This window comes from Pinus tabuliformis, chromosome 8 (genome assembly GCF_031772625.1).
Source record: "Pinus tabuliformis cultivar Carrire ecotype Pingquan chromosome 8, CPIR1, whole genome shotgun sequence".
Lineage (NCBI taxonomy): Eukaryota > Viridiplantae > Streptophyta > Pinopsida > Pinales > Pinaceae > Pinus > Pinus tabuliformis.
This window is the reverse complement of record NC_142294.1, coordinates 1,087,372,484-1,087,395,880: the sequence shown is the minus strand read 5'-3', so window position 1 is coordinate 1,087,395,880 and position 23,397 is coordinate 1,087,372,484.

Below are 23,397 nucleotides of genomic sequence, written 5' to 3'. Positions count from 1 at the left end.
AATTCCACTGGTTGTTCCTTATCTTCTTCATTCTTTTCTAGCATGAGAGTTGCAACAATGTTGGGGGACGCAAAAGAAAATATGAGAAGTGGAGTTTGGTAATCAGGAATAGTCAAGACCGAAGCCTTCCCAAAGGATTGCTTAATTCTAGAAAAATACTCTCTGACCTCTACAATCCATTTGACTTATTTATCCTTTCTCAACATATATGTAATCTCCTTTACAATCTCATCATAATTGGGCATAATTTTTTTTAATAAGTTTAACCTCCATAGGAAGACCTATATATCCTTTTTGTTCCTTGGAAATGGGATAGTAACGATTGATTGTACCCTCTTGGGGTCAATTCTTATGCCTTCTATTGATACAATATTTCCCAAGAACTTTCCTTCTCTGAGAGAAAAATGTGACTTCCTTGGATTCAAGGACATTCTATATTTCCTGCATTTCTCAAAAGTCAGTTGTAAATGCTACATTTGTTCTTCATCAGACTTTGTGAATATAATTATTTCATCTAAGTAAATCACCACAAACTTATCTTTCTCCCCAACAAACGCTATGTCCATCATGCTTTGGAAAGGTGCTCCAATATTCATGAGACAGAAAGGCATTCGAGCATACATGAATGTTCCCCAAGGAGTGGTAAAAGTTATCTTATTTTGATCTTCTAGATGCACAACAATTTTGTTGAACCTATAGAACCCATCAATCATGGACAACGTTAATGACCCCAGCACCTTTTGCAAAATATAGTCCATCTTGGGAAAGGGGTAATTATCCTTCAGGGAAGCCCTATTCAAATTTCTCAAATCCACACACAATTTGATCTCTCTGTTCTTCTCTCTCTCAGAGACTAGATTATACACCCAATCTCAATATCTCGATGGTATAATAATTTTATCCTAGAGCATCTTCTTGATTTCCTTCTCTATTAAGGGGAGAAGTAGAGCATTGATCTACCTCGGTTTCTTCTTGTGGGGTTTAATTTCAAACTTCAAGGGGATCTTATGTTGAATAATGTTGATATCATAAGTTTTCAAATCATCATAAGACCAGGCAAAAATATTATCATACCTTTTGAAAAGGTCAAGGTACTTCTACTTATATCTCCTTGGAATCACTTTAGCCAACTTAATTAGTTTGGGCTATTGTTCTGTACCAATATTATAGTATTCAATATCTTGTTCGGACTCCTTCATAGCTTTTATGATAACCACATCATTAGCATCGAACAATCTTTCCAATGGGACTAATCCCTTTGGGATTATGTTCCCCTTTAGCTGGAGAATTTTCTACCTGACCATAGATTCATCCCATGGCACTCGCTCTTCAGTTGCTTCCATTTCATCAAGGCCTTCACCCTCTTGGTCTATTATAGCATTAGAAAACTCCCCAATCACTTCCATAAACCTTTTAATTTGATCATCATCTATGAAAACCTACCAGTATTTTATATTGTGAAGAACTGAGGGTCTGTACCTAACTTTGAATTCATACCTTAGTAGCAGATTTTGGGGGCTATGAAAATAATAGCAGTTGTAGCCAAGAAATATTCCATTTTGTTCTACTCCCTGGGAAAAAAATGAATATTGAATTACAAAGAAATTCTCAACTAAATCCCACACTTAATTTCTATAGGATTTCAGCCTAGGATGCTTCATTTTGCACTGATTCTTGATTTGTTTCATAACGAGCTCTCAATATCTGAATACCATTAAACATTCAACATTTAAGTCTCTAGCAGCTTGTATACCCAACAACAAGGCTTCATATTCAACAATATTATTTGTATCATTGAATTCTAGCTTGTATGCAAGAGGAATGATGTTGCCCTCAGGGGATTTCAGTAATAATCCTGCTCCATTTCCTTCCTTGGAGTAGGCTCCATCAAAATAAAACTCCCACACACTGCCAAATTTTGTTTGTTGCATATTAACCTGTGAGAGAATCTACACGTAGGTATCCTCCACAACTAGATCATCCATTTCAAGCAGAAAGCATAATAGGTGTTCTTCCAGACAACACATTGCAGAGTTTTTGGAATTATCTTCTCTTGCGATGGTTTTTACAAACCTTGATTCTCTATACATTATGTGTTCTTCTTCACCAAAGACAAAAATAATGGCATATGTAAGGTCTAATTTGATAGACCCTCTAAGCTTCATTCCCCATGATCTAGAAAGGAGCATACCAAATTGTGCAGGAATATCTGCAACCACAATATCTATAACCACACTATTCACAGGAATTTGAACCAGATTGACAACAAGGTCTTTAATCATTCTTAGACACTTGAATCTTTTAGACTCAAAGGAATATAATTCCTTATATGGTTTAGTTATTTGCAAACCTATGTGTTCCATAATAGAAAAAGGCATCAGATTATGAGAGGCTCATGAATCAAGCATGAAATTATGCAACAATAAATCATGGATCACTAAGGTAACATAGAATGGAGGAGTGGAAGGGTCTTGTTCATCCACATGGGTACCAAACATGATACAAGCCTTTCTTCCTACAAATTTAGGCTATCTTGAGATGAGGTAATATGAGATACACCCATGAACTCAGAAACTTGTTTCTTATAATTGGGTTGTTTCAATAATTTAGTCAAAGGAATAGATACCTTGACATTTTCTAACTCTTTCTACAGGCTGAAAACATAGGGATTCCTATCCACTTCGACAGGATCAATTGGTTCTTTATTTTCTTGATGAATTGGCTTCTTTTACACTAGGTTTTGTTTTTCATTTGGGGCTTCAGACTTGGAACTGATGGGATGGGATACTTCTCCCCTAGTCAGCAGGTGAGGGTTGATATATTTTTTCCCTTTGCCAGCTAGTTTTAGGGGAGCAAGTTGGGCAGTTTCTTCATTTCGATCCTAAGTCTAGCATATTTTCTTGGAACTTGAATCATACTTCCTATGCAACTGGGCTTGCATGAAATCAACAAATTGTATACAATGGGTAGTGATCATCTCCATAGGTATCCACTCATTAATAATTTATATTTGTGACATGTGGAAAATTCACTACCACTTGCCGACTCCTCCATGTTGAGAACAATGCTAGTCATCCTGATTTGGAACCCGAATGCTCTAGCACCCTAGCCCCACTGGTGCCCAGAAGCTCGGCGCCCTTTGGAATGCAATTAGAAATGCTTATGGTTATTTTGACATTTCGAGGTATATTGTTGGGTTGATGTGATGCCGACATCAACAGAGCCACATATTTACCTGTGATTGGTCCAAGTATAATCTATTTCTTGGTCATTTAGGTACCAGTAAACTCTAAAATTACTTGCCACATGTCCTTCTCCAAACGAGTGATTGTTGAAGTCATCCTTACTTAATGGAATTTTTCCACATGTCCAGTTGAAGAGGGATAATAGAATGTACATATGTTAATATCAGATCCTTAGAAAATTAATTTATGAAAACGTTACGTGGATCTGGGGTTGTGGGGTTAGGGCTTCTAATTTTCGTTACGGAAGTTCGTCAATAGACACCCTTGGCTCAGATGACTGACATACATTTTGTCTCTAATCCCCAAATTTTCTCATAATTGATTTTATAATGGGATGCAAGATTGCGGGGTTCCAGGTTTTTAACTCTTAGGAGCTTTTCTTTGGTTATCCTCATCTATTTTTTCGCACTAGTAAATTTAAGACCTGCTCATATCGTTAGAAAGATATATCTAAGAATTTTCAATACAGTAGGATTGACATGGCCCTTGAGCTCATCCATTTCTCTAAAAATAAGTCTAATCTCTACTATGTTTTTTCACCCCACTCTTTTGGGATGTAAAACTTAAGAAAAAAAGGAGAGTACAACAGGTCCCATAAAACCTGACCTTTTCATGCGCTATGGTTGATCCCTTCATATCTGGTTCTAAGTGATATTTGATGGTGCATGAAATTTTCACCTTGGAAATCTCCCTGAACTCTTGGACTCTCAGATTACCACGCCTCCACAATGTATTCGAACATGGCCCACCACCTAAGCTTTCCCCGACTTGCACTATGAATTTTTCTCGAATGTCCAAGATACATCTATGAGTCACCAAATCTAGCCATGCGCACCTTACTTTTCCATGTTATGCCCACATCGAATATGTTTCATAGATCATAAAATCTAGATTCTCTCTAATATGGCTTGCAAATACTTTTCCAATATGCACAACCTCTCGGAGCACTTGGATCCCAAATACATTCGCTACTCATGAGGTGATCCGGCCTTGCACCAAATATTCATAAAAAATCCCCGCCCTAAATTTGATACGAAATCTGGCTCCAAACCTTTGGTCACCCAGATGGTCCCCACCTTGGATATCACCTTTTCACTTTCTTTTTCCCAAGTTATTTGGGTTATTTCCAAATTCGGTGCTATACAAAAATACATATAAGGCCACAACCTAGATGCCTAGATTCTTTGATAGATTCACTAGGCTTACAATACATTTTAACCACACACACTCTACTAAACAAGGATCTTGAGCACATGGTGCTTCCACCTGCTAATCCTTGTAGGTATCCAAAATACACAGTGTCTCCACTTTCTCTTTTCTTGAATTCACTTCACACCACACTCTTCTATGTGCTCTCCCTCCTGCTCCAACATTTCTCCCGTGCGTTCTTCTCCTACAATTCCTATCGCAATTACCATATGCTCATCCTAGCACACTCAGCATATTGTTTATGTATGTATTCTCTCGTTTAGCCAATTACTTCCTGAATTTATTCTTGTTGGCCTCTTTTGCTACCGAATCCCTATCTTCCTCTTGCATTTTGACCACACTAATGTGCCCCGTGAGGAAAAAGGTGGTATGGGTTTTGTCCTTCTATTGGGTAATTTAATTGTGTCTTAAATTACTTTACATTAAATTGCCAATATAGGTATGTAGACTTGTGAAGTACATGACACAATATGTGCTAAGAGTTTAACTTCCAATTTTAATAGAAGGGAAACAAATACTATTCTATAAATGACTAAAAAACAATTAAAATCATAATCTAGAAGAAATGAAACCTAATATTAATGAAATAAAATGTATAATCTCAAATCATGGAATTCAAACATAAAGAATAAAATTCTATTTTATGAACTTGCAAATGCAATTCTATACTATAATGTAGTTAAAATCCTATTTATGAAATGAAGTTCGTTCTGGCAAGGCAAACACATTAAATTCATGTAAATATTGATAGGACTTCTATTCTATGAAATAGTTGAAATGTATTTCTAGGAAAGTAAATAAATGTAATCTAATACGAGTAGAGATAATTGTTTTAAGGAAAGAAATAAACTCTAATCTAGTGAAAGCATAAGTAACTATTCTAGGAAAGCAATAGACTTATTCTATGAAAGAAAAGACAACTATCTTATGAAAACAATAAAATTCGATCTAGTGAAAGTAAAGACAACTATTTTGAGAAAGTAATAGACTTATTCTATGAAATCAATAAACCTAACTTTTCTATCAAAGAAATTGAAACTCTTTTTAAATCTAAAGAAAACTTGGAAGAGTAACTTATGAAAAACCTTGAAACTTGATTAGAAACTGTAAAAGGGTGTGTGGTCAATGCTTATAAGTATTTTCATGTAAATCCAATTGAAGATTATAATGCAAGTTTTATGTAAATTGTTATGCAAATGACTGTAGAATGAAATGATGTGGCTATAAATATTAAACTATGAATGCGTAATTAAAATGCTGGAAACAAATATTTTTTATGTTTTATTTATCTCAAGCACTTGATCTAGACATGTAAGATAAGAAAAATAATGATTGAATTTTGTGAGACTATCTTTAAGAAAAAAGAGTATCTAACCATAAAAGAACATTTTAAAACCGAGCAAAGGTAAAAGGGATTATACTATAGGTCTTGCACATCACAAGTTGGCCTCCATGGGAGGCATGAGAAAACTTTACTATAACTATCTCAATCCACTCATCAAAGCTCAATGGCAATAAAATACATTGTATGGTATTAAATTGTAAATTGTGTATAATTCAAATTTACCTAACATTTGCCCATGGGACATAAAAAAGACAGTGTGGGGTGTATTGTTAAGTTACTCCATGATGTGAAGGTCACTAGTTTGAAACTCCATGGAAAAAATCCAGGCATGTTAAGGGCTGGTGTGACCCAGACCAAGTGCAATCACCAAGTGATTTTGACGATTTAGATGTCCGTGGGTCATAGTTTCTCAAGCCAAAGGTTAAACTTATAGTCATATTTGGAGGACATAAACAAATTAACAAATAAACAAAAAATCATAAAATCTCTCTCTCCTATTTATCTAAACCTATTTCCATTAAAGAAATTACAATATTTTATAGAGCTCTGAAGCAACGATAAACTCAGAGTTTCCTTGCTTGAATTCTGGTAATGAAATCTTAGTAAATCTATTTGAGAATAAAATTAGATATATTTTGATGGATATTTGCATCAAATATGATCCCATATCTTATTAAAATTATCTCTGTGTCGCAAATTTGCTAAAGAATAACTCATTCTAACCTCCATGTTGATTGGATGTTGGGTGACACATTAGCAAATTATTCATTGTCGTAATCTGGAAAAATATGGTTCAAAGAACAAAGAAAATACCTTAGATACTTCATATTTAGAGGAAACCATCCATATGGAGCCTAAATGGGCTTGTTCTAAAAAACCCATGTTTTGTTTCTTTTTTTAATTCATTTTCATTTTCTCATAAAATACATCCAAATTTGACTAGTCAAAACTATTGCTTATTTCCTTTGATCAAATTTTGGAGGTTCATACATGTAATATAGGTGATCTTAGAACAATGGAAATCCATATTGGGGGTCTTAGAAACAAAATCCATGTGCCCATTTTCCTTCTAGAATGGTGTTAATACCTCGATCAGAATATGGCTATTGAAACCTAGACTGAGCTACTAAAATTGAACTAGTGAATTTCCATTAGTAAAACCAAGAATAATCCTTTTCAATTCATTAAAAATAAACGAAAAATCAATGTTAATTAATCACTTAGACATATAGATTCTCATTACGATACTTTGTGAAGAATTATGGTAAAAATGGTGGCAGGTGAGTGAGATGGTGCAATAGATGGTTGGAAGTAATGGATTAATGAATGAAAATTACAAGTGAAAATGATGATAAAGTAGTGACCCAACATCTCCCCCACACTGCGATCTTTACATGTTCTCATGCAAATGGAGTCTCAAAAGTGAACTCATATACCTCCTCATTTTTTTTCAATTCAATTGGAGCACATCTTAATTGCATAGAAAATATACTTTCACCTTGAAATTGAACTGCCAATACTTGTTCTATTGATCATGATTATATTTTAAATTATCCTATTAGGATTACTCACACTACCAACAACAATTCTAGTTTTGACATTTTTAAGTTGTTGCTCAAATTGTTGTAAATTTCCACGGGCTTCAATGGCATGTCAAAATGCGTCCACCACATTCTCTTTGTATTGTCTGTTGATAAATATTTTTGAATGAATCTTATTTTTGATATCATATTGCCTTTCAAAGAAAATTCAAACCTAATAATTGTAGGAATTTTATGATAAGATACATGCAAAGGTTTTGCTACAAAATAGCCATGGAATGTAAAGGAAGTAGAAGAGAATTGATCTTCCCAATTATAAAGCTATTAATTTTTTTATATATGAATGTTTATTTCAAAACCTCATAACTTGTTTCATTGCAAGGATATCCATTCCATCATTCTTGATATCTGGGACGTAACCTTATTTCTTATAGTATCTGGATATTTTGATGCTTACCATTGTTGTAGATACAAACCACCATTAAGTCTCAGAATGCAACCATATTAAATTCTTCAAATAGCTTCTCTGATTTGTTGTACTATCATAGCTTCCACGTTTTCATAGTTTGAGGAAAATTCTAACCCACAACTAAAAAGGTTGTTTATTCCCATATTTCCATGTTCTCTATAAAATTTATTTTCCTTCTTATACAAATGCATTTAACCATCTTTCCTTAATGAGAATTCATCCTTCTCCACATAAGTTTTGCAAACAAATCCATTGATTATTTGTTTCTATATGCAGTAATAACACAATTAATTCTTTTAATCGTTCACTTTCATATGTGAATGATGACTCCTACCATGAGATTGTTGTTCTTGGAAATTCTTTAGCAATAGGATTTTCCTATTTAAATTTTCAATTCCTTAGTCAACATATGAAAATCCTTTCTTGTTAATAACTTCTTGCAATTTAAAACAACTTTGTATCGCATCTCTTCCTTTTTAAATATAGTTGCAATAACAATCATGGGTATTAGCTTATAAAATTACCATTGCACTAATAAGTCAACAAAACCACTTGGAGTGTAATTTCAACCAAGGATAAGCTTAGTATTTTCTTACTGAATTTGACACTAGTAATCTCAAGAAATCAAACATGCAGATCTTTAAAAATATACCAAGAAGGAGCATCAATATTTTATGGAGAAAGATGGGAAGATAATGCCCCACGATCTGAAAACCCACTTCTCATAATTGGTATCAATGGATTATCAACAATCACGGAGGAAAAATATCATAAATGTTTCCCACCAAACTGTCAAAAAAATTTATTCCAAGTTCAAGTAAACTAAATTTACTTTTCATAGGATGAAGTTCCTATATGCTGAGTTTTGATGACAATCTTGGTGAACATATTTAGAGAATAAATTTGGCATGAGGGTTAGGTAAATGATGGAAAATATGTTTGATAATAATGGAGTGCATGAATGGTAATTGAAGTAAATATTCATCATATCTTCCTAGATTTTTAAAAAACTAAAAAGTCTTACACAAAATTTACCTCAACTTTACGTTTTGAGGAACTTGAAAAGCTAAAATACGGGTGGTATGCATCTTTTGATCTTTGAATTGTTAACAACTTTCACAATATCCAATTTTGCACAAAAATATATGCCACAAACTCATTTTAAACCCAAATTGAGTGCTTTGAAAGGGAAACAATGCATTTTTACCTCTTTTTGTTGGAAATAATACTAGGGGGGTGAATTAGTATTAGCAAGTTAAAAATATTTCATTTCGATAATCAAATTCATATACGCTACTTCAGTGAATGAAGCTAGCGTGTATACGCAACTGTATTTAAGGCAACTAGCATATACCTTGTAAACTTATAATTTAGTTAATTCTTCATATGTTGATCTTTAATATGTGCATCAGAACCATATAAACAGTAACCAGGAGGAGTTAAAACAGAATAGACATTCAAACACATGAACACAATATATAAGGTGGAAACCCATTGTGGGTGAAAACCACCTACTGCAATCATCTCTATCTTTCTTTTAATAAGAAACTTCCTTTTACAATATTTTGTACTGGTGCAGTCTTATACCAGCACGCAGGTTTCTACCTGCATAAGGCTACAACCTTTTCTCGTTCTCCAACTTCTCCTGGAAGGGAGCTATAACCCCCTTAGCTCTTGTACTAGCTGATGCGTTTACTAGTACGTAGGTGTTGACCTACAGAAAGCTACAACCTTCTCTTTTCTTCCAAGGAACACGTTTCATAAATTTTCAGACTTGATCCATCAGTAACATCAATCAAATATCAAATATATCTACATCAACCAATCTCCTTTGCACCAACCCAAAACTGAATCAAACAATCACTTCTCTAAATGCTGTAACCAGAATACAGTAACAGTAACCAGAACCCAAGTCAGAACCCAAAACACTGCAACAGTAATCAGAAGTAGCTAAAACATATTTTATGAGTTGTACGCTACTTCAATGTGACGAATCTGCATGCATACGCACTTGTATCAAGGAAAACCTGCGTATACGCTCTTTTGAAATATCAAACCAGCGTGTATATGCACCTTTGATATAATGAACCTGCATACATATCTGCAAAAGATGATTTACCCTTTACAATTATTTAGACATCAGTTATACCCAAATCATCATATCTACAGATTATGACATGCGCAAATTATTAACATAAAAGATCAAAAACCACAAAAAGATACTTCTCTTCAAGCCTTAAGATCTTGACCCATCAATAGAACTTATCCTTCATCAAGTGCTCAGGTTCATCCTTGATTCAGATCCAGCTGTGCATCATAACCCAATAACCTGTAATCTATATCTTGCTTTTCATTAGATATTCAATTCATAAGTGCCTTTGCCTAATGATCTTCTCCTCCTTTTATAGTCTTAGGCCTTACTCAATACCATGGTCCAAAACCACTTAGAATCAATACCTTGGACCAAATACCTGGGGTCAACACGTCGGACAATATACCTTGGACCAATACCATGGATCACAATTCCATGGACCAAATACCACGGACCAAAACCAAGTTTTCCAAAATGTACGCGCATTTTCTTTTGTGAAAGTGTGTGTGTACGTTATACGTGCCTTCTGCGAACCCGCATGTACAAACAGCTTGGTTAATGGGAACCTGCATATACCTTTCTTTCTTCATTCTGTGAGCCTGAACTATGATCTTTCATCCGAGAGAGTTGCCATCAAGGACAACATCTGTGTCATAGTGCCAAATCTGTGTCATAATGCCAATAATCTCCCCCTTTGGACTTGATGGCAACCTCAAGTCAATCTCCACCTTTGTCATCAAGGCCAAAGGGTTATGCTCCCCCTGAGTACATGTTGAATTCTCTGATATGCTGAAATGTGTTGTCCATGCTCCCCCTAACTACAAGCAAGGTCTGCAAAAAGATGTTCTACAAGAAGAACATGACTCTATACATCATAAATGACTTTCTTATCACCAAAGACTCATACATACATCCATCTCCCAACCAAGTGCAGATATACCAAGATTGATTCATCCACCCAACCAAGTGGGGATATACCAAATGCTTATACATGACAAAACAAGAACATTACATCATCCATCCCATGCTTATTGGGGAAGAAAAATAGGTTGTTTCATGACCTTGATAATAAAAGATATACATGCCATAGAGACAAAATATCTAAAACAAGACTATGATAGTTATCAGCAACTATCATCAACATCATTTGTTAATCACCATCTAGATCAGCAACCATGATCTCCCTCTACACCTGTTCCACCTGAATCTATGAATTTGTACCAAGATCTTCTAAGATAATGCCAACAATGCATTATTAGAAGTATATGCTCCCCCTGAACCGGTGCCAGATGATCACCATCACACCCATATCAGACCCTTTTCATCCTAAGTCTGGCCCACTGTTTTTCTTCAAACCAACATATACATGACTATATCCACATCAACCGGCATATGTATGCGGATACACTTTATGAAACTCATGTACAACCACTTTTCTCTGAAACAGATAAGTTTCAACAGCAAGATGATGCATCAACTACTCCCAGCTTCTGTCTGAGATATTCAAATGTTTCGCTGGGTAGTGGTTTGGTGAATATATCAGCAACCTGTTCTTTAGAGGGAACGTACTCCAATTTTACCTTTTGTTCAAGCACTTGTTCACGGAGAAAATGATATTTGATAGGTGTGTGCTTGGTCTTGGAGTGCATGACTGGATTCTTTGAAATATTGATTTCACTTGTATTATCACATAGAATGGAGATAGGTGGAGTACATGTAATCTAAGTGTCTTTCAATGTTTGCATCATCCAAAGGAGTTGTGTGCAGCAAGATGTAGCAACCACATATTCTGCTTCAGTTGTAGATAATGCAATTGAACTTTGTTTCTTGCTAAAACAAGATACTAATCTGGAACCCATATAAAATGCACCACCACTACTGCTTTTTCTATCATCCACGCTTCCTGCCCAATATGCATCTGTATATGCATGAAGTGAAAGATCTGTATCCATAGGATACCATAAGCCAAAGTTCTATGTTCCTTGAAGATATTTGAAAATCCTTTTGACTGCCTGAAGGTGTGATTCCTTTGGATTGGCTTGGAATCTTCCAACTATTCCCACTGCATTCATGATGTCTGGTTGGGTACCTGTTAGATAAGGCAGACTGCCAATCATGGATTTGTAGGTCGGTTTATGTACTGCTATTGATTTATCATTTGAATGAGACTACATCCTATTACCATAGGGGTACATACTGGTTTAGAATCTTCCATGCCATAATTTTTCAAGATCTGCTTGAGATACTTGGTTTGTGATAGAAAAATACCATCTTTATTTTGTTGAACTTGTAAACCAAGAAAATATGTGAGTTCACCAAGCAGGGACATTTCAAATTCTTTCTGCATTACCAAAGAAAAGTTTTGACTCATGGCTTCTTCATTGCTACCAAAAATGATATCATCAACATACACAACAAGTATTAGCAGTTTATCATTGTCAATATTTGTATATAGATTGCTATCAGCTAATCCTTTTGAAAAACCTTGTTGATGGAGGTATTTGTGAAGACGGTAATACCAGGACCTTGGAGCTTGTTTTAGACCATAGAGAGCCTTTTTGAGTCTGCATACAAGTTTTGGATAATTTCCAAGGATAAATCCATCTGGTTGCTCAATATATACTTCTTCTTCTAAGTCTCCATTAAGAAAGGCAGATTTTACATCCATTTGATATACTTTGAAGTTTTTAAAGCTAGAAAGAGCAAGGAACATTCTTATGGCTTCAAGTCTAGCAACAGGTGCAAAAGTTTCTTCAAAATCTATACCTTCTTGTTGAGCATATCCTTTACAAACAAGTCTAGCATTGTTTCTAATAACTTCTCCATTTTCATTCAACTTGTTTTTGAATATCCATTTGGCTCCTATGATATTCTTATCATGAGGCCTAGGAACTAATTCCCAAGTATTATTCTTTTTAATTTGCTCAAGCTCTTCATTCATGGCCTTGATCCAGTATTCATCTTTGCTTGCTTCATGTACATTTTTAGGTTCAATGGTAGAAAGAAATGCTAGATAGCTTGAGGCTTCTGTAATAGTTCTTCTTCTCTGCACACCTGCCTCTTTCTGTCCCAAAATTTGAGTCTCTGGATGATTTTTCTGAACATATCTGGATGGAGTCCTTTCATCTACCATTATCTATTCTTCTGGTGCTTCATTGGTTTCTTCTTCAAAATTAGTCTGATTTGATGTGGAAGGATAATCCTCATCTTCTTCATAATCTTCTGCTTTTACCTGCTTTGGATTTTTGCCTACTTCATCAACCACAACATCAATACTTTCAACAATTTTCCCTAGTCTTTTATTATAACACTTATATCCTTTACTTCGGGAAGAGTAACCAAGGAGAATGCCTTCATCTGCTCTAGGTTCAAACTTGCCAAGTTTTTCATCAGTCCTTTTGATGTAACATTTGCTTCCAAAAACTTTGAAGTATTTTACAGTAGGAGTCTTACCATACCAAATTTCATGTGGAGTTTGAGTGTTGTTTACTCGAATGTTTGTTTTGTTGAGAATAGTGATGGCAGCAAATGCAGCTTCACCCCAGAAGGTTGCAGGAGTTCCAGACTCATCTAGCATGGCACGAGCCATTTGTTGAATAGTTCTGTTCATCCTTTCTACCACTCCATTTTGCTAAGGAGTCCTTGCGGTAGAAAATTCCCTTTTTATTCCATGTTCTTCACAAAAGTCGATGAATTCATCTAAGGTAAATTCCCCTCCTTGATCAGACCTGAGGCATTTGATTTTGCAATCTGATTCATTTTCAACCAATGCTTTGAAGGCTTTGAACTTTTCAAATGCTTCATCTTTGTTCTTTAGAAGTCATATCCAACACATTCGGGAAAAGTCGTCAATGAACAATATAAAGTATTCTTCTCCATGAGGTGACTTTTTCCTTGATGGACCACATAAATCAGTATGAACAAGTTCAAGAGGCTTACTAGCTGATCCTTCCTTCTCAGGGAAATGAGCTCTTGTTTGCTTACCAAATTGACATGATTTACATATTGTATTTTCTAAAATGATGATATCAGAAAGATCACGAACAACCTGGAATCTGCATGCTTTTCTTATTTGAGAGAAGCTTAGATGCCCCAATCTTTTGTGCCATAGATAGTGTTCATCATTTTTGCTTAGGTAGCATTGTTTTTGTCCTCCCTTGAGTATGTATAGGTTGTTTGGAGTTCTTATACCTTTGATCACTGTTTCTCTTGTATCAAGCTCACTAACAACACGTCCATTTGATCGAAATACTACATTTCCTTGATCGCAGATTTGACTGACACTCAATAGATTATGCTTTAGACCATCAACATACATAACATTCTCATCTTTAACCTTTTCTTTTAAGAGAACAGAACCTTTACCTTTTATGACAGTGGGATTCTCATTTCCAAATGAGACCTACTTTTCCTTTTCTAATCCATTATATGACTGAAGTTTTTCCTTATCACCTGTCATTTGTTTCGAGCATCCACTGTCGATGTACCACTGATTTTCTTGTCCTTTTGCATACAAGGCTATACCACATCTTTCTAGTTGCGGCTCTTTCTCTTTCCAAGTTTTGGGACCTAGTGAAGTTTTCTCCTTCTAAGATGTTTGCCGAAATTTTATCCTACATTCAGAATCTTCATGATCAAAGTTGTTACAGATAGAGCATGCATTCTATTTCATTTTCAAGAAGCGCAAAGTTATTGTAGGTCCTTTTCACGATCCCTGTCACATTCTTTTGATTTTGTGCTTCTCTAGTCATGATGGTCTTGTAAGCAACACATTGAGCAGCTTTGTGTCCAAAGTTATGACATGAAAAACATTGGCCATTAAAGAAATTCCTACGATTATCGAACCTACTGACCTAGTGATTGTAGTTTCCATTGACATTCATTCTTGAAGCAAACTGAGTATGATTTACCTGAGGTTGGTTGTAGCTTCTATTCATCCTTGAAGTAGATTGACCCCTATTTACTTGGTGATCTGCTTTATGAATTTGCTGACGGTTGTCAAACTATTCACTGCTCTTTACTGCATTAAGATATCTTTTAGTGGAGGTGGACAGTTTCTGTGCTTCTTCAGTATACCCAAGACTTGTCTTTATCAGAGGAGAACACTGCACTTTGATAATTTCATTTAGGCTCTTTGCTCCTTTAGCAAATCTAAGATTGAGAGCACAATTTCACATTCCAATTTTTCATTGTGTTTTTCCCTTTCAGCAAGTTGGAATGTCAGAGTATCTATAATCATATTCTTTTCTTCTAAACAAATTTTAAGTTAAGAGATTTCTTCATAAAGACCATCTTCATCTAAAACATCCAAGAAATAATCATCTTCAAAAGCCATCAGAAGTCTATAATCATTGCTATTTTCATCTTCATCACTATTTGATAAACCATCACTATCTTCATGTGTATAGTAGCTCTTCTTACTTACACTTTGTTTTCTATTCCATTTTGTTGATTCCTTACCTTTATCAAGCTTATCTTTGTGAGGAGATTTGGCAGCATAATGACCGAATCTTCAACAAGCAAAACATTTGAAAGTTAGTTTACCTCTAAATCTTCCAGAACCCCATTGAAGGTTCTTGACAAAGTTTGCTTCTTCCTCTTCTCCTGAAATATGTCCTGATTCATTGAGTTCTTCAATTCCTGAAGCTTTGAATGCGGCTTCTCTCATATCTGATGGACCTCCTTTTCTCATTTCGAAAGCAGTTAGGATTCTGTGCAGCTGTGTCATAGTAATACTCTGAAGATCATGCTTTTATTCTATGGCAGAAATTTTTGATCAAACTTAGAAGACAAGGATCTTAAAACCTTTTCAACTAAAGTAACTTCTTTTATTTCTTCACCCAAATTTTTCATGCGATTAATAATCTCATCTATATGTAAGAAGTAATTAACTATACTTTCATCATTGTACATTTTGAGAGTTTCATATTGAATTCTAAGAGATTGTAGTTTTGCACGTTTTACCTGATTGTCTCCTTCATAGCTTAGAATGATCTTGTTCCATATTTCTTTGGCGGTTTTGAGCTACATAACCTTGAAAAATTCTGATTATGACAAACTCCCCAATAATGTATTGATGCACTTTTTTGGAATTTCTCCTGCATCTTACTCAAGTTATCATACTCTAAGAAAAAACCATGTCATAGATTTTTTTGTTTTTGTTTTAGCTCCATCTACTTTCAATATTTGTTTAAACATTTCCCTGGAAAAAGCTTCTACAGCCACAAAATAAGCTACTACAACCATAAAATAGGCCACTACAATAATAGCTATAAAAATTATCGATTTTTGTAGATTTTTCCGTTTTTCCTCTAAAAGTTGTCTTATGTGAGTATGATATACTTATCCATGGCATTTTGGACTGTGTGTTGAATGATGAAGTAGAAACCATGAAACGTTATGTGTGTTGGCTGAAGATTGATCTAATTTTATTGATTTTCTAGAAAAGGAAATGAATGAAGAAGAGTAGTAGTAGTTGCCATCATGTTGATTTTGAATGACAATCTTATTAGAACAAAAGATGAACATGCCTCTACAAGAAACTTTTAGAACAAGTAAATGAATTGATACAAGTAGTTGTTGATTTCATTAAACCATTTAGTCTTCATCAAAACCAAAATCCATGGTACAATTCTTACCATGTAAATGAATGTGCCGAATTCAAGCATGGAAAGAAATCATTGGATATTGATCGTTGTTGACAATGATTTACCAAGAGAGACAAATCACTGATAATGTAAATGAGTGTTAAGGTACCTAAGTGCATATTGACAGGTACAAATGAAAGTGTTGAATTCGAGTCACCCACAAGATCTGAAAATAAAGAGACATTGTTGTATTCCCATTGTTATCAATGAGGAGGCTTGTCATTGATGTATGAAATCTCCAAGGTGCTCAAAAGAATCTCTTATCTTGGTCCCAAATAAGGTTTTAAAGTTGATGGGACAATATCTATTGGAAGGTAGGCCTCGAGGAATCCCAAATCATCCAATTCTAGCATATAACCAAAAGTGATTTGAAGAACCATAATAAAAGTTTGAAACCAACATGAAGTTACATAACTTATCGTGAAATTTGCTTCCGAGTTGTACATTTTTCAAGCAAGTCTCTTGTCCAATTGCACAAGTAAACTGGTTTTCATAATAGGACTTTACTTTTTTTTTTTTAATTTCTTTATTCTATCCTACTCTACTTGAAAAATAAAATATCTTTCATGTATAGGAATACTTCCAGTGGATCCATGTGTGTAACATGATGAAAAATAACCTCATATGTAGGTTTGAAAGATATTTTTTCATATATACCATGATATGAAAGATTGGTTGCTTTGATTGAGATGATATCAAGAACTATTGAAGAAGAGATTGGTGCTCTAGCTTAATGATTATTTGGAACCAAAGTTCAATATAGTTGTGATGCTCTTGGTTTACTTGCTCATATATATAATTCTATATGTCTTCTTCTACCATGCCATTTAGGTCTTCTACTATTTGTTGATTAGTATTTTGAATGTATAAAGGATCTGATGGTAAACATAGTAGAAATTTCTCTCCATCAAATGTGTTCCATGATTCTTTAGTCTCCTATGGATCTTTCTCTTCTAGATGTTTTTCTTCAATGACAGTAGGGGTATTTATTTTGCAATACTCTTCCTTCTCTAAAATGAATATCATTTAAATCAAGCGGAATTGTTTGAAAATTTTGTACCTCAACATTGTAAGTGGGTTGAGATATTTTATTATTGAGTTTTAGAAGCGGTTATGCATGTAATTAAGTGGGTCTTTGGAGTGGTTGAGTAGATGGTAACAGGAGAGGTTGAGTATAAGTCAACTACGAGTGTAATTGAGGTGGTGGCGGTTGTGGTGGAGGGGGATAGTATTGAGATTGGTATTGAGGATATTAAGGAAATGATTGAGGATATTTTGGATTTCTTCGATAAGGTCCTTGCCAACCTTGTTACTAAGGTTGGTTTTGAGATGGCCAAGATTTTCGAGGAAAGGGTGTGTTCCAATTATTTTGAGATCGTTTTTCATAAACTTGAAACTGTTCATTATGATTTTGCATCATATCTGGTCGATGAGGTTTCCATGGTCTTATTGGAGCTACATAACTAAGTTCCTTTGGTTCTTGATTTTCTCCATTATTTTCTTGGTAAATTTATTTCAATATAGGTAATGATGAGCAATATTTTTTCACATGTGATTTTACACAAATGACACAAATATCAATATTATCGGGTGGATATTCTCTTAATGCATGCTTCTTTCTACACATAGGAAAAAATATAGATAAAGCAATATTTTCAACATTTTACTTATTTTAAATTCTGAACATATTTATTTGTTCACTTAGATTTCAAAGAATATATTAATTATCTAGCAAATTTCTAATGCTCTACTTATTGATCTTAGCATTGCTTTACTTTTTCCATGGTTGGATCCTAGAATTTCCTACCATACTTTTCCCTTCCTCTTGATATGTGCTTACAAAATTCACATATTTCTTCAAATGATAATTGAGATACATCCCCTTTACCCATTAGATTAAGGAGATCAATCCACTGATCTCTTATTGCTATAAGTATAGGTTTTTTAGTGTATCAAATCCTAGTTTATGCATTTTTTCACTTTTAACATTATACACAAATCTTTTTACAAAGTCCTCAAGATTCTCATCTTCCTTTTGACTCATTTTAAATATTTCCTCTTTAAGATCATGTTGTGTACAATAGTATTTATATGTTTCTAAAAAAATGTTCTCATATCATCCCATGACCTTACAAAGTTAGTACCTAGTCCCATAAACCATTTAAGAGCTCCATCTTTTAATGTAATCATAAATTATTTCATTTTTTGAGTGTTTAATAAGTAATCATAAGATCTACAAAATACTTCAAATTTAAAAATAAAGGTTTTTGGGTCTTTTGATCCCATACCATGGAAAGGTTTTCAGGTCTTTTGATCACATACCATGGAAGTTTGGAAGTACAATTGGATGGATTTTCTTCATATTAACATTTATATTAGTATCTTGAATGGGCAATAAAAAAATATCTTCCTCATTGTCATCATCTCTATCCATTTATTCTACCTCCTTTGCCACCTCTTCCACCTCCAAGAGGCGATTTTCTTCTACCTACAAAGTAGGAATTTGTGATGTGGAAGGTGATTTGGCTCTTACTACACCATGTGATCTAGTGGGGATGGTAAGAGATTGTGGACTTGAAGTTCTCGAATTTTTTACTGTAATGAATCTATGTCTAGAATTCACTCTATAATGGATGAAATTAAACTTATGCAACTAAAAATGGATGCAACTAAATTAGATGCAATTCAACAACTAAGGTTAAGAGATACCTCACTATGGTGATGCACATGTTTTTACCTGTTGTCTTACTATCTCTCTTTCCCAAAGTTGCGTAAATTAAAAAGAAATCTAAATTGAAGACTAAAACCTATGTATACTTCTCTAGAAACAAGGCCAAAAATGTTGGGTAATCTAATTGCCTTAAATTACTTACTTAAATTTTCAATCCAGTTATGTAGCCTTGTGAACTACACGACATAACATGTGTTAGGAGTTTACTTTGAATTCTAATAGAAGGGAGGAAACTACTATTCTACAAATGACTAAAATACAATTAAGATCCTAATATAAAAAAAATGAAATCTAATATTAACGAAAGGAATGCAAATTTTCAAATCATGAAATCAAAACATAAAGAAAAAACGTATATTGTATGAGTAAAAATATGATTCTATTATTTAATGTAATTAAAATTCTATTTATGAAATGAAGTTTGTTTTGGAAAGGAATACACATTAAATTCATGTAGACCTAGACATGACTTCTATTCTATGAAGTAGTTGAAATGCATTTTTTGTAACATACCCCCTTACCACCCGTAGCCCACACCAAGAGTATAAGGAGGTAATTACGATCATTGACCCAACCTCCAATGTCTTGTTATGGAAATGGGGTCTAAATTTTTTGTCATTTTCAAACATTTCAACACCCAAAATAAATATCACCATTGCATTTGTCTTGTTGAGACTTTTTTGGAGATAGAAAACTATCTCAATATGGCTCTTGGATAAAAAAATAATTCAAAGTTCTAGTCAATGACCTTTTTCCACATCACCTAAACTTGCCATGTGGCACCTCAATGGTGCCCATGTGGCTCCCCAAGTCATTGACACTTTCGCAAGGGGTCCACATTGTATCCCCTTAAACATTGTTCTCACTGTGGTCATGCCACCTCACTATACACACCCCCTTTCCATGGGTTGCAAACTATATATATATATATATATATATATATATATATATATATATATATATATATATATATATATATATATATATATATATATATATATATATATATAAACATGTCATATCTCATAAAACCTCAGCTAAATGAGGCATGTCATTTCACGTAACCCTGGGATTAAAATCTTGACATTCCTCCCTATGCCTCCATTTAAAAACAATGGGGTTGGGGAAGCAATACATAATCCCTTAACATTAGTTTACGTGAAGAATCCTTGTCCCTAGACATAAATCCTAGACCATTCCCTGCTACTCCATTTTTAAAATGTTGGGGTGACATCATGATTAAAACCCACCAGGGTGATGTCATCTTGTTAAACCCCTCGGACATAACTCCTCTCTATTAATTGATGGGAAAATGTTCATTTCCTTAGGAAATATATTCCTTAGGTATTTCTCACTCAACTCCTTCAAAAACCACTAGAGTGACATCATCCTAGGGTGGCATCAAACTCGTGTCATGCTGACATAAGGCTGAAAATGTGAAATTTTGAAACACATTTAAGTTGTTTTTTACATAGAAAATTGTGATTATTTATGTTTTTTCAACTTCAGCCACTAGAAACTCATATTTTCTTTAAGAATTTTTCTCTGTAGTAAAAACAAGATTTGTAGAGAATTCTCTTGCCTCCATACTCATATTAAAAAAATAAAATTGTGGACACATAGTTGGAGGAATTTCGTGGCTACTGAATCCATATGCTTGAAAAATTCAGGAAAGTATAATGTGTGACTTAAGTATCCACCATGGTTTGTAGAGATGGCAATTCATTTTGTGAAATATATATATATATATATATATATATATATCATCACAATCTACACAGATTTCACTTGAGAATTGACTATTTTTGGGGAATTTTCAGATTCAATCACTATGTTTAATCATTTAATGAAATAGGGTAAGAAAAAAAATAGTGATTTTTCAACACTTTTGGCGATCCATCAATTTTCATTTTAATGTGATCATTAATAAGTCAACTGAAAATATCATTTTGAAAAGGACACAGAGAGGAAGTACTGAGTGAATTTTCAAATGATTTGATGTTTCAATTTTGAAGTTATTGATTTTTCATTTCAGGTAATTTTTAGAAGTCTCAAAATTTGCAGTGACACAGTTTAGTATAAAATTATTAATAAATATCATTTCTTCATGAAAATGAATAAAAATTATATCATTCGAAACTAGATTCAGATTTGAATCCAATGGTAACACAGGCACCAGTTAACTCTTCAATTTTGCAGAGATTTAACTCCTATGAAGTTGTTATTTCCTGAAAATCGTTGAATTTTTCCTAATTTTCATTGACAAAAACTTTTGGCCGAGAAAATATTTTGGTCTAGAGTTAGACTGAGAGTATTTTTCAACTTTTGTTTGTTTTAATTGAACCAAGTGTTAGAAATTAAATGGAAGTTTCTAAATCTTAATGTGACCCAACTAATTAAGTCATTCTATAATTAAAAGCATTAAAGCATTAAAGGATTAAAGCATTAAAGCGTTGAATTGGTATATGATGGACGTACCAGACTTAAAGTTAAATATATAAAGGATTGGGTCCTCTCTCTCCCACACAAGAGTTGCATTCTTCTCCATCAAGAAGCACATAAAGGAAATGAGGGCAAGAGGAGAGAAACCGAATTCTGAGAAGAAGACAGAAGACAGAAGACAGAAGATGGCAGCCATTACATCTTCCGCTGTTAGTCAAGGTATGTCATCTTAAACAACATATTAAGTTCTGAATGTGAAATATTTGGTATTGATAATCTTGGGCTGTTAATGGAAATTTTACATTTGGTATCAGAGCCACAATCAATAACTGAATATTTCCTATGATAATGATGGATCCACAAGGCTTAATACTGCCGCGATCCCTGTGATATAGAAATTGTAGCGATCCCTGCGATATAGAAATTGATTTGGTATATATTATAATTAATCGCTCAATCTCAATCTCTGGCAATCTGTGCGCCATTATATTCTACCTCAGTATAGTCTATGCGGCAATATAATCTGCAATACTACGCTCTTTCGTAACCCTCTGTCGCATTGAAAATCACCATTCAAGATGTCATTTTCGGTAGCTGTGCTGTTGACATCGCTCATATCAATGGAGACCACCTAGTGCCGTGTGGATGATGAACCATTCACATTTCTTTATTGTTATGTCAATAGGCGGGTATATATGCGTTGTACATAAGTTGTAATTAACAACAACTTCTGCTATTTTATCAAGGATCTGCTACTTTAGTGAGGTCCATGTGACTTCCGTTATTTTGTCGAGTTGCTATCGATTGAGAGCCTTCAGCCTTATATTGCCTGCAGAATCGCATGACCGAAATATTTCCTAGACTCTGTAAAAATCTTAGTACTTGCTCGAACTGTGTCCAAATGAGTCTCGCTCCTTTTTAGGGTCTTTTCGTGCATCATTTACTGTTTTGGCTTTGCACGATTAGAGTTTACTGGTACAAAATAATTGTTTGAAATTTGGGCATAAAAGTTCGTAGTGCGGGGATGAAAAAATACAGCTGAGCTTGTGAGCTGTTAGCGTCTGTCAAACCGCGTCGTTCCTTTTAATGTTTACGCGGTGAAAATTATGTCTCCGAAGACTTTCTTCCCTCATGTGTTGCATTCATAATCCTGGTAGATAGTCGAATTTGTGCACTGTAAGAAGACTAACGATTAGCATATACAGCCGTTAGGCATTAAAGGCTGCCATGCTGTGTTTTGAAGCCTAGTTACAGAACCTCTCATTAATATCTATTAATGCCAGTAACAGAACCTCGAATTATCTCTGAGCGTTGAAAGATTGTGAAATCTTCGAATTGTTCTGTGACTGATTGTTTTGCATCAAGTATGTGTTATAAATTATTTATGCACATGAGATTTATGATTTTGTTAATCACCAAAGTGGTCAAAATCAGAATGTTGTTTTGCATAAGGTATGTGTTATAAATTATTTATGCACATGAGATTTATGATTTTGTTAATCACCAAAGTGGTCAAAATCAGAATAATCATTTAGTGCATAAGTGACATAATGATTATTGATAGAAATTGCCAGTTATAATAATACCAATTAAGAACTGGCGTCACTAATGATAGAACCTGAGAACTTACCCAAAGGAAAGTCTTGTTCTATAACTAGTTGACATGATGAGGTTTA